The sequence below is a fragment of the Chlorocebus sabaeus genome, chromosome 10 (assembly GCF_047675955.1).
Source record: "Chlorocebus sabaeus isolate Y175 chromosome 10, mChlSab1.0.hap1, whole genome shotgun sequence".
Taxonomy (NCBI): domain Eukaryota; kingdom Metazoa; phylum Chordata; class Mammalia; order Primates; family Cercopithecidae; genus Chlorocebus; species Chlorocebus sabaeus.
The window spans coordinates 44662168-44682181 of NC_132913.1; the positions used below are offsets into that span (position 1 = coordinate 44662168).

Genomic DNA, 20014 nt, shown 5'->3' on the forward strand with positions numbered 1-20014 from the left:
GGGGTGATCCGAGATGAGGACAAAGTCTCTTAAAAATACGTCTCATCTGCCATATGCTCTAAAAGCTAATATTTGTTATGTGGGGCATGCCTCTTATTTGGAACATTGTGTTCATAAAGATGCAAATACCCTTGGAAGGAATTAATCTTTAGTACAAATGAGATGAACACTGAGGGCCTACAACATGGAGATTTGGTAGAGTCAGGTGAGAGGAATATGCCTAAAACATGGAACAGAGAAAGAAAGGTGGAAAGGTTTGCAAGACAAACTGAGCCTACCTTATAATCATCTATGAAAATCTTAGGCAGCTGTAAGAGGGTTGACAACAGGGTTCCAGTGTCACACCACTTAGATTCAAATCCTAGCTCTGCTGCTTTAAAGGCTATGGACTGAGTTGTGTCCCCAAAAAATTCATACATTAAAACCCTGGGCTTCAATGTATCTGTATTTAGAGATAGGGCCTATAAGGAAGTTAAGGAATCATTTAAGGTTAAATGAAGTCATAAAGGTAAGGCTGGGATCTGATAAGATTAGTGCCCTCATAGGAAGAGGTGGCAAAGGCCTCTCTCTCCACCAAATGAGGACACAGCAAGAAGGCAGCCTCCTGCAAGCCAGGAAGAGAGCCCTCACCAGAAATTGAATCTGCCAGCACCTCAGCTTGGGCTTCCCAGCATCTAAAACTGTGAGAAAATAAATTTCTATTGTTTAAAGACACGCAGTCTATGATATTTGTTATGCTATGGTATTGGTTATGGTGGCTTGAACTAATACACTCCCTAAACCTTAGTGTTCAAATATCTAAAACAAAAATTTGTAGGGAAAAATAGACAGAATAGCCCACGAATAGCACATGGTATAAAGTAAGCTATATCTACTGAATTTTGTTTTAAGTAACAAGGCTTCAAAAGGAAAAGCTAAAAAAGGAAATGACATAAATTCTATATGAATAGCCCTATTCATTACCAAGTGCCTCTATGTGCAGCAAGGATGCCCTTGCTCACCCTGGAGAAGTCTAAAGGCTACAATACGTGTAAATTTCTTACCATCGAAAATCAAGATGTGTTTGAAAATCATCATCAGAGCCGATGTCTGAAATTTCTGGATTATTGTAAGATACAAAAGAAGAGTAACTGGTTGCTAAAGAATGAGACTTCCTCTATGCCCTTCTGATCTTAAGATAGTTGTTGAGTTTTTGTTTGTTTTATTTTTGCAGTTTGCCTTTATTTGCACAAGAAGATTTTACTTGGCTTCCCGGAACATCATAGGATTTTGTTTTGGTTTGGTGTGGTTTGCCAATTTGTTTTATTTTGGCCTTTTGCCTTCATTTGGAAGGGAAGTTTTTATTTGGGTCTCTGGACTGATATAGGAGATGGGTTAAAGTCACATAGACAATATTTGAATGTTGTGCCTTTGAATTTATATAAGGTAATATTAATTTAGTAAAGTTACTCTCATATATGAGGATCCACTAACTGTGAAAACTGCTCTGTCCTATGTATCACCTTATTCGAGTGTTGGAGTTGGGTAGACAGATGTCCTCATCCAACTCAGTGTGGATCACTGGGATTATGAACACTACTCCCCAGAGAGTAACAGCCTTCTTCAGAAAAGGATAAACTAAAAATCTGTAACTAGGACAAGCCCTGAAAAACAGGCAGCTCAGGAAAGGAAAATAACAGAAACAAAGGTCATAAAGACCCTATGTTAGAAATCTTAGTGTGATATAAGCCAAATATTGGCTTAGAGTTGTGACATGCATATTTAAAACAGCACAAAGAAAAATTTTAAACCTAATATAAATAATAGCTAGCAATACATCAAATCTATTATGTTTTTAATACAAGTGCAAGGAAACAATTTTCTGATTTATTCAAGTTTAATTCAATCAAATCATGAAGCTATGGGTAGATTGCAATATCATTCAAGGGATTAAGCCACTAAATTCAATTTGGGCTTTAAATAGATTATCTAGATCAGTGTTTCATGAAATAACTCAGTAAGATAATGTCAACATTCTTATAGATGTAAAAGTAGACACATTCATTTGGTGCACTTATCACATAGAAACATCATTAACTGCATTTTTAAAAATTCCATTTGCTTCTTTATTTCAGGTTTAGCGGGAGTACCTTGAGCATGTTGGGCATATGGCAGGGACGGCTCCATGTTGAAGGGTCCATGCTGAAGGTACACAGTAGTACTGGGGCCTCTTGGAAGCAGTCAGGATGTGCGTGGGATTTAAAAGGCAGCTTCTCCTGTGGACTTATCCATATATCTATACAAAATGCTCTGTGAATGCATCAGGGTTGTTTTGAGTCTTAAGAGGTAGTCTATGCAATGATTTTAAAACTGTACTCATGAAAATGTAAGATCCTTTGAATGTCCTGGGAAAAAAAGGAAGAAGAGGAAAAAGAAAAAGGCATGAGAGGGGGATTCTGAGGTTTTCAGTGCTGCCATCAACCACAGTAGTCGTAATTGCTTTGCTTTATATTGTGTTCCCATTCATGCCACACGATTTAATCGGGTTAAAAAATAAAACTGAATGAAAATACAGGCTTATAGAAAACAGAAAAGACTATTCATATAGAGTGTGAAGAATGGTAGACTATTGGATCCCTCTATTTAAAAAAAAAAAAAAAAAAGTGTCAACCCTCTAATGAGTTCCCCAATTTCTGCCAACTATCACCTTTTTGGAGAGATAAAGCCCTAACAGTAAAAATCCCTTTAAAAAGAAACACAAAGTAACCAGGATAACCAATAGTTAAAGGAACCCTAATTCTGGATTTGTGTAAAATTCATTCAAAACAATCTTTTGTTCATTAACCTATTAAGACAAAGGTAGAGAGGGTTTAACTCAACTGGAATGAACAACATTTCTGTACTAAGGCAATTGTCCTATAATATAAAGATGCCTTTCCAAGAAAGATTAAGGCTTTAAGAGAAATATATAATTGGTTGACCACTTATTACCAGGAGTATTTTCCTTCTTTGAGGACTATTGTATTTTTTTTAAAAGTAGCTATTTTTATTTTAAAGTCACTTGATTAATAAAATATTTAAGACTATGTCCAATCAAGTTCAAATGTCAAGATCAAGATATAGAGGCATATAGAAATCTACCTGTCTATATATAGCGAGAGATAGATAATTTTCATTTAGTTTTATTTTTAACCTGATGCATATATATCTTTATCTTGCTGCCATAACAGCCATGAAATGAATTATATTAGCCACACCCAATAGAAATTGGCTTCAGTGAAGAGGGCTGTTTCTATTTGAATATAGGAATAATTTATTTTATTTATTTATTCATTTTTTTTTGAGAAGGAGTCTCGCTCTGTCACCCAGGCTGGGGTAAAGGGGCACGACCTCGGCTCACTGCAAGCTCCACCTCCGGGGTTCACGCCATTCTCCTGACTCAGCCTCCCGAGTAGCTGGGACTACAGGCGCCCGCCACCACTCCCAGCTCCGGCTCATTTTTTTTGTATTTTTAGTAGAGACGGGGTTTCACCGTGTTAGCCAGCATGGTCTCGATCTCCTGACCTTGTGATCCACCCACCTCAGCCTCTCAAAGTGCTGGGATTACAGGCCTGAGTCACTGCACCCGGTAGGAATAATTTATTGAAATCAGTTCATTCAAATCTATTTGAGTCAAAGAGCATGACCTTAGGTAACAAAATAAAATCACTAAATTTCTGCATTAAAAAGAAATTAAATTCAATGTAATAGATGTCGAAGCTATTAAGATTGATTTTTGCTTTTAAAAATTCCAAGTAAGCTGGGGATAGAAGGAAAAATACCTTAACATAATGAAGAGCATCTACCAGAAATACCCACCCAACATTAACCTTAATATCGAAATGTAAATTTTTTCATTATTGTAAGAAGGAAGACCACGATGACCATAACCCATCATCACTCTTCACACTTTTACAGTATATCACAAATAAAAGGTATAGAATTTATAAACAAACACAACAAAACTGTCAAGTTTGTTGATTATATGGTTTCATAACTAGATTATCCAGGACAATTCATGAAGAACAAAAACCTGGTAAGAATTTTTCTGAAATACAGCATTCAAAAGACAACATAAAAATATAAAGAAACAAGTTTCTTATACAGTAGCAGTTATTATGTTATATATTTGTTAATATATTATATTATAATATTATCTTATTACAAAAGAACTTGTAAGAATGGGAGAAAGACACATCAAAATAGCCAAAAAGTCATAAAACAGAAATGAATTTAGCAAACATTTTTAAGATGTTATGAAGAAAATTCTAGAGTCCAGACTAAGGAAAAGGCATGCCATGTTCTCATATGAGAAGAGCCCATCTTGTGAAGACATTTATTATCCCCAAATGTTCTAAAATAGTTCACTGCAAGTCAAAATCTCTATAGGATTTGTTTGTTTGCTTGCTTGTTTGTTTATAAAATTTGACACACATTCTTACACTCATCTGAAAGAGAAAGTGCACAAGAAAAATCTGAAAATAAAAGAGGTAAGAGATGGAGGTAAGGATGGGCATTGGGAAAACTATCTTTAATGTTATATGGGTTAGAACTGTATTGTCAAACAGAAAAGGTCAATAAAAAGAATGTCTATAAATATAATATTATGAAAGAATAGAGACTCCCCAAACATACCCATGCATATGTAAGAATTTATATTTCCATAAAGTTATTCCAGTGTACTAGGAAAATAATATATCTTCCAATAAATAAGACTGGAACCCATTTGAAAAAAATTAAATCTTAGCTTTGTATGATAATATAATAGCAATTTCCAGGTAGTGTAAGGAGTTAAAAAGGTAAAAATAATTTAAAATCTATAAAAGAATAGCAGAAAATATAGAATATTTAATATAATTAGGTTGGGAATGCTTTTCCTAACATTACATAAGAGCCCAGAAAGCATTAGCTATATAAAGATGAAAAACTTCTGTTCAATGAAAGCTTTAATGTTCATAGGTGAAAACTAAGTGAAAGATAGCAAGAAATTATTTGTGACAGACAATTGTTTAGTGGTTGTAATAGAGTGTTTAAAATTATACTTCTCAATGAAGTATTTTTAAATAGCAAAAGCTATGAACAGATAATTTACAACTGAAATACAAATTGTCCATAGATTTATTAAAGGAACTCACCCTAATTAGTAATCAGGAAAGCAAAAATTGAAATAGATACTACTTTTTGCCCACCAAATAAACAAAAATAATAAAAGTTAGTGATGTCCAGTATTGGCAAAATTGCAAGTAAGTGAGCACTTAAACTCTTTTAGTAGGAATACAAATCAATAAAGACATAATAACAGTGTGGTAATTTGACAGTATCAAAATTTTAAATGTGCAGCATGTAATGTGTTACACTTTTGACAGTTAATGGCAGTGAATCTTCTTTTAAGAATTGACCCTTAGTGCCGGGTGCAGGGCCTTACGCCTGTAATCCCACACTTTGGGAAGCCGAGGTGGATCACATGAGGTCACGAGTTCGAGACCAGCTTTGCCAACATGGTGAAATCCATTTCCACTAAAAATACAAAACTTAGCCAGGTGTGGTGGCAGGTGCCTGTAATCCCAGCTATTCCAGAGGCTGAGGCAGGAGAATGGCTTGGACCCAGGAGGCAGAGGTTGCAGTGAGCCATGGTGGAGCCACCGCACTCCACCCTGAGTGATGGAGCAAGACCCTGTCTCAAGAAAAAAAAACAAAAAAAAGAGAGAGAGAATTGACCCTATGGAAATACTTCCATATGTGCAAAAAACAATTCCAGAATGATTCTTATGGCATTGTTTGTGATTGCAAAAAACTGGAGTTTTAAATTTACATTAATAGGGAACTGGTGAGATAATTTATGGTAATTTAATTCAATGGAATACTTTGCACCCATTAAAAAGCATACAATAAACATTAACATGCTGATAAAGATTTTTAAGACAAAGTGGAGAAAAAGGTGGAATAATAGGTATGGTGTGATCCCATTTAAACTTTTTTCTTAAAGTTCACATACGTATATGTACACTAACATGTATAGACATAAAAGACCAGAAAGATATATACCAGCCTGTTAATAGAAGAGTGGTTACTTCTTGAACCATTGTGGGAGAAGATGGGGAGGAAAGTTCAAAGTGTATGCCATATGTGGCTTGAATCTTTTACAGTAAGTATGCATTCATATATTATTTGGTCAACTTTAAAAATATCAACAATTCAAAAAGAATTTTAAAAAACCAATCACATACAGTTCATAATGTCTTACGGTTTTAAAGGTCCTCATACTTCTGTTTATGCTTACCAATGAGAATTATTGGTTTATCCACTGGCTGTTTGGTGTTTGTTTACAGGCTAAGATTTTATTTTGCTTAATGTGATTTTGTTTTCATTCTTTGAGGCAATTCTTTCATATTTATCTTTTTTTCCTCCTCAAAAAGATCTACTGAAGTCTCTACAAAATAATATAGCAGCAGAGAGGAGCCATTAATTTTTATGGTGGTAAAGGGCGTTGGTGTGTTCTTTTGAAATCCACTCTTTCTAAAGTGGCAGTTATCTAGTGTCAAATTCACTTATTACCCCTACCCTTCTCTACCACATACACAGTTCCATTTCAAAATCCAAATCTTTTATCAAAATTCAAGGTAAATAAGTGACAGAGTTCCTTCCTCTTCCCTTACCTAGCATCCTGCGTCACACTCAGTGCCTGACTTTTACTTAATCTTCACTCTTGCCCAATGGGTGTGGGCAGGCAGCCCCACAGAATTGGCAAGGGCTTCAGGGCTGTAGAAAGTAACTTCTTAGAAAGCAAGAAACCTGTTTGGGGACTGGAATTTTGTGTAATACTTGGAACAACAAAACATCCACATGAAATCTAGGTGATTTTCCCCGGGGCTTCGAATAAAATCCAAACTCCTTACCCTATCCTGCAAGGTCCTGCATGTTCTGGCAGATCCTACAACTTCATATTACCCTGGTCACGCTGGCCTTCCCTCTGTTCCTCTGGCAGGAAGCAATTCCTCCTGAGGGCTTTTGCACTCACTGCTTCTTCTGCCCAAAACACTGTTCCCCTTGGCCTGCTTCATTTGTCTTCTCTCTCTTTCTCCACATCCCAGTTCAAATATTACCGACTAGGGAGGTCCCAACTCAACCCATTGAATAAAGGTGATAAGCCACATCCAGATGTGGATGGACGAGTTCCAGGGAGAACTTTCACTTTAGTGTTCCCCAAATAGACCCTCCTCCAATCTGCTTACCATCTGGAACTGCCTGGATTAGCTCTGCCCCCTATAGGGGCTTGTCTTTGAGAATGGTAAGTGGATCAGCAGAGAAAGGTCAGCAGGAAGCAACAGTTGCAATGTTCCTCACCTTCTCCGCTTTTGTTTTCAGAGTCTAGAAGGTTATGTATGTGTGTGTGTATGTGTGTGCGTGTGTAGCAGAAGGAACTACAGAAGAGCAATAAGGTAACTTCTTAGAAAACCAGAATCCTCTATTTTATTTCTTTTCCTGCCTGTTTACAAGTTGTAAAAAATGGTATGAAATCTCAATTGTTTTGAGATTCAAATGTAACACAGGGAATAGTATACCAGTCATTTTTGGGTGCCCATAACCTAGCACAGAGCCTGACTTACAATAGGCAGCCATAAATATTTCTCAAATTTTATTTAATTGACATAATCCATCAAATACATACAGTGCAGGGTAGTAAGCACAGGAGAGAAACCAATAACAATAGAGCCCTCTAATAAATCCATACTATTTGTTAGACTCCTCAATAAAGAATAGAATTGAGTATATATTGGTTTACTATATATATCAAATATATATATACATTTCTCTTTTCTCTCTCTCTCTCTCTCTCCATCTGTATATCTCTAGTCATCCCTCGATATCTGTGGGGAATTGGTTCCAAGATCCCTACAGATACCAAAACCCACACATGCTCAAGTCCCTTATATAAAATAATGTAGTACTTGCATATAATCTATGCATATCCTCCCATATACTTCAGATCCTCTCTAGATTACTTATAATACCTAATACAATGTAAATGCTATGTAAATAGTTTTTGTTTAGGAAGTAATAACAAGAAAATAAAGTCTGTACATGTTCAATACAGCTACAACCATCCATTTTTATTTTCTAGTATTTTCAATCCATTATTGATTAAATCCACAGATGTGGAACCCATGTATACAGAGGAGTGACTGCATATATATATGTGTATATGTATATGTATATATACACATATATATATGTAGCAGGAGAGAGCACATATATTTATTTATGTATATGTATGTGTGTATATATACATATGTATATACGTATGTGTGTATGTGTGTGTGTATATGTATTCTTGAAGTCATAAGAAGACACTAGCTGAATTCACAGACTGGAAGGGATCTTAAAGTCATCTCATCTGCTCCCTTAGTTTGCAGGTAAACAAACTAAGGCTCAGAAAAGATGGCAGTCTTGCCCAAAGAAATAGAGTAATTTAATGGCAGAACTATGACTAGACTGTTTGGCCTCCTTGAATTCAATTCTGCAAGCACTTACTGAGTATATAATTATAATAACAGTTAGGCAATATGCAAAATGTGTCTAATTTCATATAAACCGTAAGAAGAGTATGATATTTATCATTCTTTTCAGATGAGGATTCTGAAGCCAACACACTTGCCTAAGGTTAACAACTAAGACCCAGAACAGCCAGAATTACAATCCATATCATCATTTTCCAAACATGACAAGGTTAGCCACTCTGCAATACTGTTTCCTGTTAACTGTGCTAATCCCGTGAGAACATAAAAATGAGCCAGATCCCTGCCCTCATGGAGAAAAAAAAAATCCAGTAGGGAAGATAGAGACTGACAAAAAAAGTTTTGTATGATCACAATTAAAACAATAATTCTAACAATACTATGGATTTACCAAAGAGGATCAAAGTATTTCTTCTATTAGAGCTCAGCTCATATGCCTAAGAAATTTACAATCGTGAGAAAGTGATATGACGAGTATGTAACTAACCATAATAAAAGGAAGATTGTCAATTATTGGTTCTATCTTTTATGGACTGAATTGTGTCCCCCTAAAACGATATATTGACATCCTTGCCCTTGGTACCTGTAAGAGTAACCTAATTTAGAAATAGGGTCTTTTTTTTTTTTTTTTTTTTTTTTTTTTTTTTTTTTTTTTGAGACGGAGTCTGGCTCTGTCGCCCAGGCTGGAGTGCAGTGGCCGGATCTCAGCTCACTGCAAGCTCCGCCTCCCGGGTTTACGCCATTCTCCTGCCTCAGCCTCCGGAGTAGCTGGGACTACAGGCGCCCGCCACCTCGCCCGGCTAGTTTTTTGTATTTTTAGTAGAGACGGGGTTTCACCGTGTTCGCCAGGATGGTCTCGATCTCCTGACCTCGTGATCCGCCCGTCTCGGCCTCCCAAAGTGCTGGGATTACAGGCTTGAGCCACCGCGCCCGGCCTATTTTTAAGGTGAAGTCATTAGGGTGGGCCCTAATCCAATATGACTGGTGTCCTATAAGAGACTGAAATACCAGGTGAAGACGGACACACCAAAAGAACCCCATGTGATGATAGAGGCAGATTTTGGATTGTAAACTTTGTAGCTGCAAGTCAAAGAGCACCAAGAATTGACAGCCACCACTAGAAGCAGAGAAGAGGGAATAAAGGCTTCTGTGCAGTCTCAGAGGAAGCATGCCCTGGTGACACCTCCATTTCTAACTTCTAACCTCTAGAACCATAAGAAAATAAATTTTGGTTGCTTTAAGCCACTAAGTTTGTGGTAATTTGTTATGGCAGTCCTAGGAAATTTATATGCTATCCATTCTTTCTTACATTTAGAGATATTTAAGACCATATTAAAAGTGGAATGTGCTGTCTACCCCAAGAACGGAGAACTACCCAGTACTTCCTTTGCCTGGATATTGACTCAAAACAGAGTGGAAGGTCTTTGAAATGAGCATTGAAATTTTACAAACAAATATATGGCAAAAAAAAAAAAAAAAATCATGTTGAATTGAGAAAGAGTGACACTTGTTCTTTAGCCAAGCACTGTGAACATCTTATTTTACTTATAAGCTGAGACAGGGAAGAGGTTGTGAAATGAATAATTTAGCCCAAGGGAGTTGGACAGTTGGCCTAGTTCCTGAAAGAGAAGCCTAGCGAAATTGCCATGAAGCCCAGACACTGAGCTTCCAGAGGTAGTCAGCTAGGATTGCTCCCTACTCATCAACGGAAATGTACAGAAGCTACTGGGCAAACACCCGACCTCCTGCTTCTGCTAATGTCAGCCAGAGAATGGTCCACTTTTCTTTCTTGGTAAGAATACTATCTCCTACTTAAGAGAACTGACTTCCAGTGTCAAGCAAACCTATCAATTCTCATATGCATGCTTATTTATACCTCTGATTGTAAAAAGGGGGATTGCTGAGACAAAACCAGTAAAAAGAAGAAAGTGCCAAGGACTAAGCAGAAGATAGTAGCAATTATCTAGGCTCCAGATACCTTGTTTCTTTCCCTGGCTCCACCACCTGTTAGCCATAGGGCTTTGAGACAATCAGTGCCAGTTTGGGGTACATTTCCCCTTGTAACCAATACAGGAAGAAATGCCACATCATTATGAGAATCAAAATAAATGAAATAGGCAATAGAAAAGATCTTTGAGAATGCAAAGTCTTATGAAAAGTTAGAAGTTTAAAGATCCCCTGAAAGATGCTAGAATTTGACACACAATCTACACTTCCCTGGTACCATATTGCTTAAGACCATTATGGTTCAATTCTATACTTCCCTGGTACCATATTACTAAAGACCATTATGGTTCAATTCTACTATACACACCATGATGGTAGTGACATAGTGTTCCAAATCTAGAGAATGTTGTCACTTCAGCTACAGAATAAACTCCAAACTCTTTAACCTTTAACATAAGTTTGCAACACCTCCCCTAACCTGTGTTCAGCATTCTTTCATAGCTGAACATCACTGTGTGTGTGCTCTTACATGCGTCCTGCTTGCAAAAGAAATAAAGACTACTGGTGATGTTTGGGCTCTTAGCCCCTTGCACAAGTTATTTAACTGTGCTTCTGTGTCCTCGTCTACAAAATGGGACCAATAACACCGCATATCACCAAGTGAAACACAACAGTGCCTGGCACATAGTAATTGCTCAGCAAATGCTTCCTACAGTTATCACTGTTATTGCTTATGGTTTGCACTCCAACTACTCTGGACTGCTGTGTTCCCTGAACACACATGGTCCTTTTCAGGTTCTGACCTCTATCTACAGAAATTCTCCCCACTCTCCTGGCCCAACTTAAATGCCACATCTTCCCTGAAGTCTCGTCTGATATTCCCAAGCAAACATGAGCATCCCCTCTTCAAATAATCCAAAGAACAACTTGGGGATCTCTCTTATGATAATCATATTTTGCCTTGTTAAAATTATGTATACCTGTCTTTTCTTCTTGGGAACTCCACCTCTCCACCCCCAATTCCAAGACAGAATTCTCTTCTCATTTATGCTGTGTCCCTCTAGCACCTAGAAGAGTGGCTTTTTCCTAAGAGCTAGTCAGTAAACATTTGATGAATACATGCATAATCTGCCCAAAGCTCTGACAATTGACTTATTTTTACAGTGATTCTTTACTTTGGGCAATGTAGGTGTTTGTTGGATATTATTTGCTGTATTTTTAATATTTAAATGTATTTTATGCATTCTAGGCTGTTTGGCTTAATTGCCAGACTATAGAATAATTTTGTTTGAAAAACAAGACCCAAAACAATAACTTTGTTTTGAAAGCAAAACCCAAACACAACAATAATGTACACTTTATTTATTTGATGATAAGGTATCATCAATTAAAATATGCATCGTTGATTTACTAACTGCCTTTCAAGAAAAATTTCCATATTAAACATATCCATAGATGGTAAGACATATCCTAATTTCAGAAATGTAAAGCTGGAGAAGATGAGCATTCAGAATGAAGAGTGTACTTTGCACAGCCCACTCCATGCGCCAAGAAATGCACACATTAAAGTAGAGAAAGAACAAGACTCACCAGGACAATCCTGTAGGGAACACAGCTCCCATCTTATTTGTCTCAGACTTCTCTTTTTCTATTCAATTAGACTTCCCATTTTGTTACCTCTGCCTCTGGAATGTCTGATATCTCTCTCTTCTTTTCCATGACCACCAGCAGCTTCCTAGTTGAGGACCAAAGTTCAGTCCTCAACACAACACAATAGATGGCGACTGGTCTCCCATATACGGTCTTCCTAACCAAACTATTCCTATCTAATAGTGCCAAGTTCCCAAGTTCAATAAATGTTGAACTAAATTTGAACTTCTTAGCCTTGCATTCAAAATCGTCTACAATCTAATTTGTACCTAATTTTCCAGTCTTAGCTTTTAGTCGAAATATATTGGCTTCCTGCTCCAAGATATGATAGCCTTCCTCCTGACAATTCATCTAGCATTATCGTATCTCTGTATCTTTGCTTAAACTGCTCTCTTTCTGAAACCCCCTCCCCATTCTCCCCATCTCTATTTTTCACCCCCTTGTTTTTTATTTTTTAAATTAACAAAACAAAATTGTATATATGTATGGTGTACAGCACGATGTTTTAAAATATATATACATTATGGAATAGCTAACTCAAACTAATTAACATGCATTATCACACATATTATTCTGTGGTGAGAACACTTAATATCTACTGTTTTCACAGTTTTCAAATATATAATGCGTTGCCATTAACTATAGTCATTGTGTTGTTCAGTAGGTCTGTTGAACTTATTCCTCCTGTCTAACTGAAATTTTGGATCCTTTGACCAACATATACTCCACCCCATCTTTGTTTGTTGAAATTTTTTTTACTTAGGAGCTGTGTTTAAATGCCACCTCGTCTTTGAAGTATTCCCTGATAGAAGCAACCAGAAATGTCTCATTACCACTCCTGGACTCCTATAAGATTTAGTGTTTGCCCTACTCACATAGCTCTTGACACATCAGCATATATCGCAGTTATTTGTTTGCATGGCATCCTCTTATTAAGACAAGAACCTCATTTTACATATATCTATGATATGTAAGAATTGCATAAATATAAGTCAAATAAATAAAATATTTGGAGCAGATAATTCAGTTGATTGAATGGCACATAATGGTTTCTGAGATAATATGGAGAAAGTCAAAGCAGATAAAAGTGGCCAAAATTAAAAATCTTATTCTAAACTATTTCATACCCTCACTGGGTGAAATACTCAAAAGTTTTGTAGACGAATGCTGGGCATGTTGAGAATGCATTGAGAGATACAACAGCTATTGTTCCTGACAAATTTGTCTTCTTTAGACTAGGTAGAACCTGCGCGATGTGGAAATAATGAACATTCTTGGGGTCAGGGAAGGAGAAAAGCCAAAGCATATGCAATCACCAAAATACCTCTGTTTTAGATTAGCAGTATCAGAAAACGATGCCCTCACCCATTTTACAGAAGGACTGAGGAAAGCAGCTTATGCCCTTCCTGCTAATGGTACAACAAGCTCTGTAACAGAACTTCACCCTTCTTCGTAACACTGGAGAAGAATAAAAATGAAGTATGCGTAAGAGATTTACATCTGGAAAGAGACAGTAATTACTGGCCAGGACTGATTAAAATTCTTACTAGGACCTCAAAAAAGTACACTGATCATGGCTAAGCAAGGAAAGGAAAACATAACAGCTGCTCACCAGAGCACGTGTGGAGGGAGGAACAAAGACAGCAAAATATATCACTGGCTTCTAGCCACAAGTTAAGAAACTGAATGAAGTAAAAGCCAGATTGTATCGATCTGTCACTTCTATCTATGATATGATATTCAACTCCATAATCAGTGTGTAGAACAACAGTTTCATTCGGTGATAAGCAGATTGTTAATAGTTCCTAGTCTTTCTTATGCTGCTGTATTTTATCCCCGTAAGTAATTGCTATCTCTGGGTAAAATACGTTTTCTCTTTTTATCTGATTTATAACACCTCGCAAAAAAATTATGTATCCAATACACACAAATGTATAACCATATAGGGAATGTTTCCTTCTCTCTTCACCCTGGAAAAGAGACCCAAAGCTTTACACCCACAACAAGCAGAATGATTTATTTTTATTTTTTATTTTTTATTTTTTGCCAGTGTATTGATGCCCCTCTTTCACTGGATAGCGAGTCAGTTTATTAGCTGGATTTTAGAGGAGATTTTTGTTTTTGTTTTTATAATAGATGCTTTTGAAATCCTTTCTAAAGTGCAAGAATTCCACAATCAAGTGTTCATTACAATTAAACTTTGATTTGTTTTCCAACTACTGGAAACATTGAATTTCTCATAAAGTAAAACTTCTCTTAAATACTAAATAGTTTATAAGTGCATAGGCCATTACAGCTTTTTCACTCTACACTGTGTCCCTTGCTTATGGCTTGGTATTCTTCGCTTAATGGTTTAGCTTTTGAAACATGACTCACTCTCCCAAGCAGCTAGAAAACAAAAACCCACCTAAACCGGTGAACTCCCCAAGGGAGAAAATAATTGTGTTTGTATGGAATGCCAGAGGTGTTTAGAGACACACTCAGAGGTAAAATAGCTTTTGTCATTTTTCAAATGAGCCACGCTAGCTTCCTCTACACTTCCCTTTTTCCCACTTTTGAAATGTGATTTCCCTGAGGGCAGAAATCATGTTATGGAAACTCTGGACCACATAGGAAGCTGAAGACCATCTAGTACTTGCCCAGCAAACCCAGAGGCCTTCTTTGTCATACTTCAGGTGAAAGCAGTTACTTATTTACTTGTTTCCATGAGTTCCTGAAGGACTTGGGTGCAGAGGGGAATTTGCTCTTATTTTGCTTTTAAGTATTGGTAGCCTGTCAGTTTTATTTAGTTTTGTAATTCTCATTCCTTTTTTAAACTTTTTGTTGTTGTTGTTGTTGTTGTGCAAAAACTCTAACAAGATTTGCAAAGAAACACAACACATTGGTATGCAAGCCAGGTTTGAGAAAAAGTAGGGGAAGCTGAGAGGAAACCAGTGGACTCCCCAGAAGAAATTATACTTGCATTATTTTTTCTATTTTTATTTTTATTTTTTTCTTTCCTAGAGCTTGTGTGTGAACACTGCCAAGAATAAGCAAAACACAATGGGCTTTGCAAAGGAAAAGAAAAAAAGATAAGCACTGAACCCAAATGCCAACATTATAAATGGAATAAAATTTCCCAAATTCTATGAGTGTTTCACCCCTAGCTTTGCTGTATCTTTTTTGATTTTTTTGTTTGTTTTTTTTCTTAACAGGGCTAACTCAATACACTCTGCACACTTCTTTTTGTTTTATATTCTTGGTAGATAAAAAGCCATTATAAAGTTTGAGCTGGGAGGACTTTTAAAAAAATCACTCAATACAGTGCCCTCATTTGACAAATATGGACAGTTTGACACAGGGGGGTCACTGGAAGAGGCTGCGGCCAGGCTCTGGCCTTCTGTTTCCGAAACTGTCACCCTTCCCACCAAACCACACTACCTTTTACTGGAAGGTCATCATTAGAACTTTGCCTTTTTAAAATTTTTCCTCATAAATTCAGTCTTCCAAACTTTAATCATTCTTATTCCCTTTCAACTAATCTCTAAAATTTTCCACATGGCATAAGACAACAGATAACTTTTCAATAAAACATAAAATAATTAGCTCATTTGTTCGTAATGGTATCAAACATTCCCACTTTCTAGCTTTACTTTAAAAAAAAAAATTCTAATAAAAGTAATTGTTTGCTATTTTCTGACTGGAGACCAAATTCTCATGCATATATCTGTTTTTGCTCTTTTCCAGCTTATTTTCATGTACTACAGATCAGATTGCTAAACTTTCTGAAGCCTAACACAAGAATTGTTTAATACGGAATCCTGCTGCCTACTGCCTGTCATCTGTCCATCAATTCAAAAATGAATATATACAGATGTATTTCATAGTATTGACAGGACAAATTTTCTAAAGACTGAATGACTTTAAAACCTTTTCTAAATTGTTTGAAATCTTCTCTGACAAAAAAAAAATTCAATACTAAAAGATAGTTATAGGAAAGCAACAACAAGAAAAAATAGGTCATCACTCTTCACACACTCTTCAGGTACATGGAAAATGTCCAAGAGAAAACATCACTAAATTAACTACTGATTTCCTTTTTTCTGTTCTTTGAAATCAAATAAATCTAAGACGACTTTGGTGCTTAGTTATATGGAATGGGCTAGCAAAGGAGATAGAATATAGGCTTAATCATTGTAACTGGACTTTCATTGAAAAATAAAATAAATACATCAAACCAGTAAAAATGCACTACATTGACTGGGCACAGTGGCTCACACCTGTAATCCCAGGACTTTGGGAGGCTGAGACAGGAGGATCACTTGCCTCCAGGAGCTCAAGACCGGCCAGGGCAACATATTGAGACCCCATCTCTACACAATATTAAAAATTAACCAGGTGTGGTGGCATGTGCCTTTAGTCCCAGCTACTCAGGAGGCTGAGGTAGGAGGATTGTTTGAGCCCAAGGGTTGAGGCTGCAGATAGCCATGATTATGCCACTGCACTCCAGCCTGGGTGACAGAGTGAGATCCTGCCTCAAAAAAAAAAAAAAAAAAAAAAGAAAGAAAGAAAGAATGAAGAAAATAGAGGAGCATAAGGGGGACAAAGAGGAAAACAAAAGGACAAAGAGAAGAGAAAGAAGAAAAAGTAGCAGGAGGGCAGAAGGTTGGAGGCTCTTCCTGAGTCATTCAAACACTTCCTCAGAGGAAGAGAGAGGATCCAATTTGACTCCCAAATTACTTTGAACACTGTACTTTATGTCTTTCTTCCCAGCTGTCCCTTCTAATCACCTTTCTATCCACACTGAAAACACCGAAGTTTATCTAGGATAAACACTGAAGTTTATCTAGGATCACAAAATCAAAAAATATGATTACAGTTAAAAACATTTTTGGGACAATCTACTTCCTCTGCTTAATTTTACAGACAAGGAAACTTACATAGTAACAGAGTGTTCAGTTTGCTGAAAAACACATGGAAAATTATCCTAAATAAGTTAGTAAATGTAAATTACTGGTTGGCAATTCATTCCAAACAAAATTTTGTTTTGTTTATTCTAAAACAAAATTACTCTTGGTGGTGCAGGCGAGTCCTTTAGATTAGTTTAATAGTAAATGTAGTTTATATCTGAATATTTAAAGAACATTTTTCACTTGTCCTGAAGTGTTCAATCCCACGCATATATGAAAACACACATGTTGGAAAACTAAGAATTCCCTTTAGTTAAAATTAAGAATTTCCTTTAGTTAAAAGCAAATAATGTCCTTTAGTTAAAAGTTTAGTTTCCTTTAGTTAAAAAGTCTCTGGAGTGTCCCTTCCAGATCCTTAAATTTCAGAACTGAAAGAACTGGAGTGGAGCTGGTTGGTGAAAAGCAAGCTTCCTCCACTGAGTTTACTTCTTGTGGGAGAAATTTAAATGTGGGAAATAATTTCAGGGTAAAGAAAGCCTCAATTTTAGCCTTTCCCAGGTTGTAGAGATCTGGAAGATAATTCTGAGAAAGAAACCAAGAAGAAGCTAAGACCTCAGTTACAAGGTCTGGAATGGTCAGGTCAGCGCGAGGACTGTCCTATGGAGTCTTTCGAAGATCTAAAGGAGTACAGGACACGGCAGACCTGGCACTCCTCAGACCTCCAGACGAGAACCAACCGGTTATTTCTCTTCAAGCAATCACTTAAGGTGGCAGTTCCCTGAAAGGAAAGACCATTCACTATTGCCATGGATTGTCAAGGGAATTTGTAGATAGTCTTCTGGGCCAGGCACGGTGGCTCACGCCTGTAATTCCAGCACTTTGGGAGGCCAAGGCAGGCCGATCACGAGGTCAGGAGTTCAAGACCAGCCTGGCTAACATGGCGAAACCCCATCTCTACTAAAAATACAAAACTTAGCTGGGCACGGTGGTGCATGCCTGTAATCCCAGCTACTTGAGAGGCTGAGGCAGGAGAATTGCTTCAACTCAGGAGGCAGAGGCTACAGTGAGCTGAGATCGCACCACTGCACTCCAGCCTGGGCGACAGAGCAAGACTCCATTTTGGGGGGGAAAAAAAGATAGTCTTTTTCTTAAGTTTTAAATTTTTCAGTGTTAAGCAAGACCTCTGGGGAAGAGGGTTAGATGAAATCCAGTGACCACACGTAAGAACTGAGCGGTATCATTGAGCACCCATCTGGCCCTAAAAAAGCAGGGAAAGTATCAAGAATACATTAAAATACATATCTTATTCTCTCTCTCTTTTTTTTAAAAGGGGGAGGCAAAATGGAAATTGCCTTAGTCTGAATCCTAGCATTTGCAGAAGAGAACATGCTGGAAGACACTATCAAACATCATCAGTTTGTGGGGCCACAGTTCCTGCCCGAGTAACCTAATTGTCTGACTCACTTTTAATCTCAGTGGATGTGGTGAGAATGGCTGATGCTGCTTAACAGCATTTAGTCTTGGTGTTAAATATAGAAAATTTACAAAAAGATTCTTATCTATAGAGGAGTGGAAAACATTATCGCACAGAGATGAAAGAGCCCAAGAGATGAGAAGGTGGGAATCGTCCCCTTCCTGCCACACATTTCATCTGTGCATGTAGCTCCCACTGGCTTCAAAGGAAAATCTGCACCCAAGCACCCAAAAGAAGTAGCTAAGTGTGTGGGGGGACTGAACAGCAGGCCCATTACAATAGCATTACAAAAAAAAAAAAATTAAAAAGCCAAGTATGTATGGCCTGAAGGTACTCATGGAAAAAAGACAAACTATTCAAAACTGAAAAGAGGCTTACTAAAATATTGCTGCTGGGTGCAAAGAGAATCCATTCTCAACATTGTAATTTTTAATATAAGAGACGATTTGGAGCAACAAATCAAAGAGATTTTCTAAAAAAAAAAAAAAAAGTTGTATGACTTTAATATGCAATTTTCTGTGCCCCTAATTCCCAGACTAGCTTACACATCAGATGTTAGTATAGTTGAAGATGGAAAGAAACATTGCTGGTTCCTCTTCTCATAAATGTACCATGTGATAGAGCTCACTTCTAAAAAGAGATGAGGAAAATAAAGGCATAAGATATATATATACCATGTAACAAAACTGCACTTGTACCCCTTAAATTTATACAAGGTTTTATAAAGGCAAATGTAAGTATGCTTTCTTTAAAAAACTAAAAAGATACATATATCAAAATATTTAAAGTCTTCTCATGCCAGCATATTGAGTAAACAACCTTTGGCATTACTACATATTTTTGCATCTATAAGAGTCATTAGTTGTTATGTGCTAACATATAAAAGGAATCAAATTTAATATATCCAGTTTGGAGGAAATTGTCCTATTGTCATTTGTCAATTACATGTTTTAAACATCCTTCATGAAATCACATTTTGATTTTTTGATTTAGGAAATATGATCAGAATAATTTGACATCAAATTAATCATCCCTACTTTTTTATCATATTTGCTTTACACATTTTATAGACACAAAAACTTGAGTTGATGGTCTAGATTAAACTTCACCATTTGCTGGAGAGAATCTGCAAACACTCTGTTCAAATCAACAGCATTTAGCAAAGGTCTACTACATGTCTGGCTCTACGTGTGGGAGAACGTGATGCTGAAGCGAGCAAAGGCTAGCCTCTGCCCTGCACGAGCCTCCAGTCCAGCAAAATAACTCTACATGCCCACCTCTACGGAGTACAAGACAGAAAAAAGCACAAAGCCATTCAAAGGACACAACAGAGAAATTCATCTCCTCTTCAGATGGGAGCAGAGATTGCCTTTGAAGGTGAAAGACAAATTTAGAGAATCAGCACAATTTCAAGTCAGAAATGGTACCAGGGAAGAACCAGCATTTCACACGTGAATGAGAGTCATCAAGAGGAGAAAACTGGGAGAACTATCAGAGAACAGCGACAAACCCGGTATGGC

The 20014-nt window shown here is 37.0% G+C and overlaps 1 protein-coding gene across 5 annotated transcripts in view; it reads right to left on the bottom strand.

The window, feature by feature from the left end:
* CYTIP (cytohesin 1 interacting protein) overlaps positions 1-20014 on the bottom strand; it is a 77181-nt gene that overhangs the window by 32183 nt on the left and 24984 nt on the right. For 2 of the 5 annotated variants that reach the window (XM_038002099.2, XM_007965017.3), the window contains one exon: positions 2130-2384. The exons of 2 other annotated variants lie outside the window; for them this stretch is intronic. The gene's annotated coding sequence lies outside the window, so the exon portion shown is untranslated. Of the gene's footprint in view, positions 1-2129; positions 2385-6298; positions 6449-20014 lie in introns of all 5 variants that reach the window. One more of the 5 variants, XM_073019702.1, reaches the window with a different exon arrangement.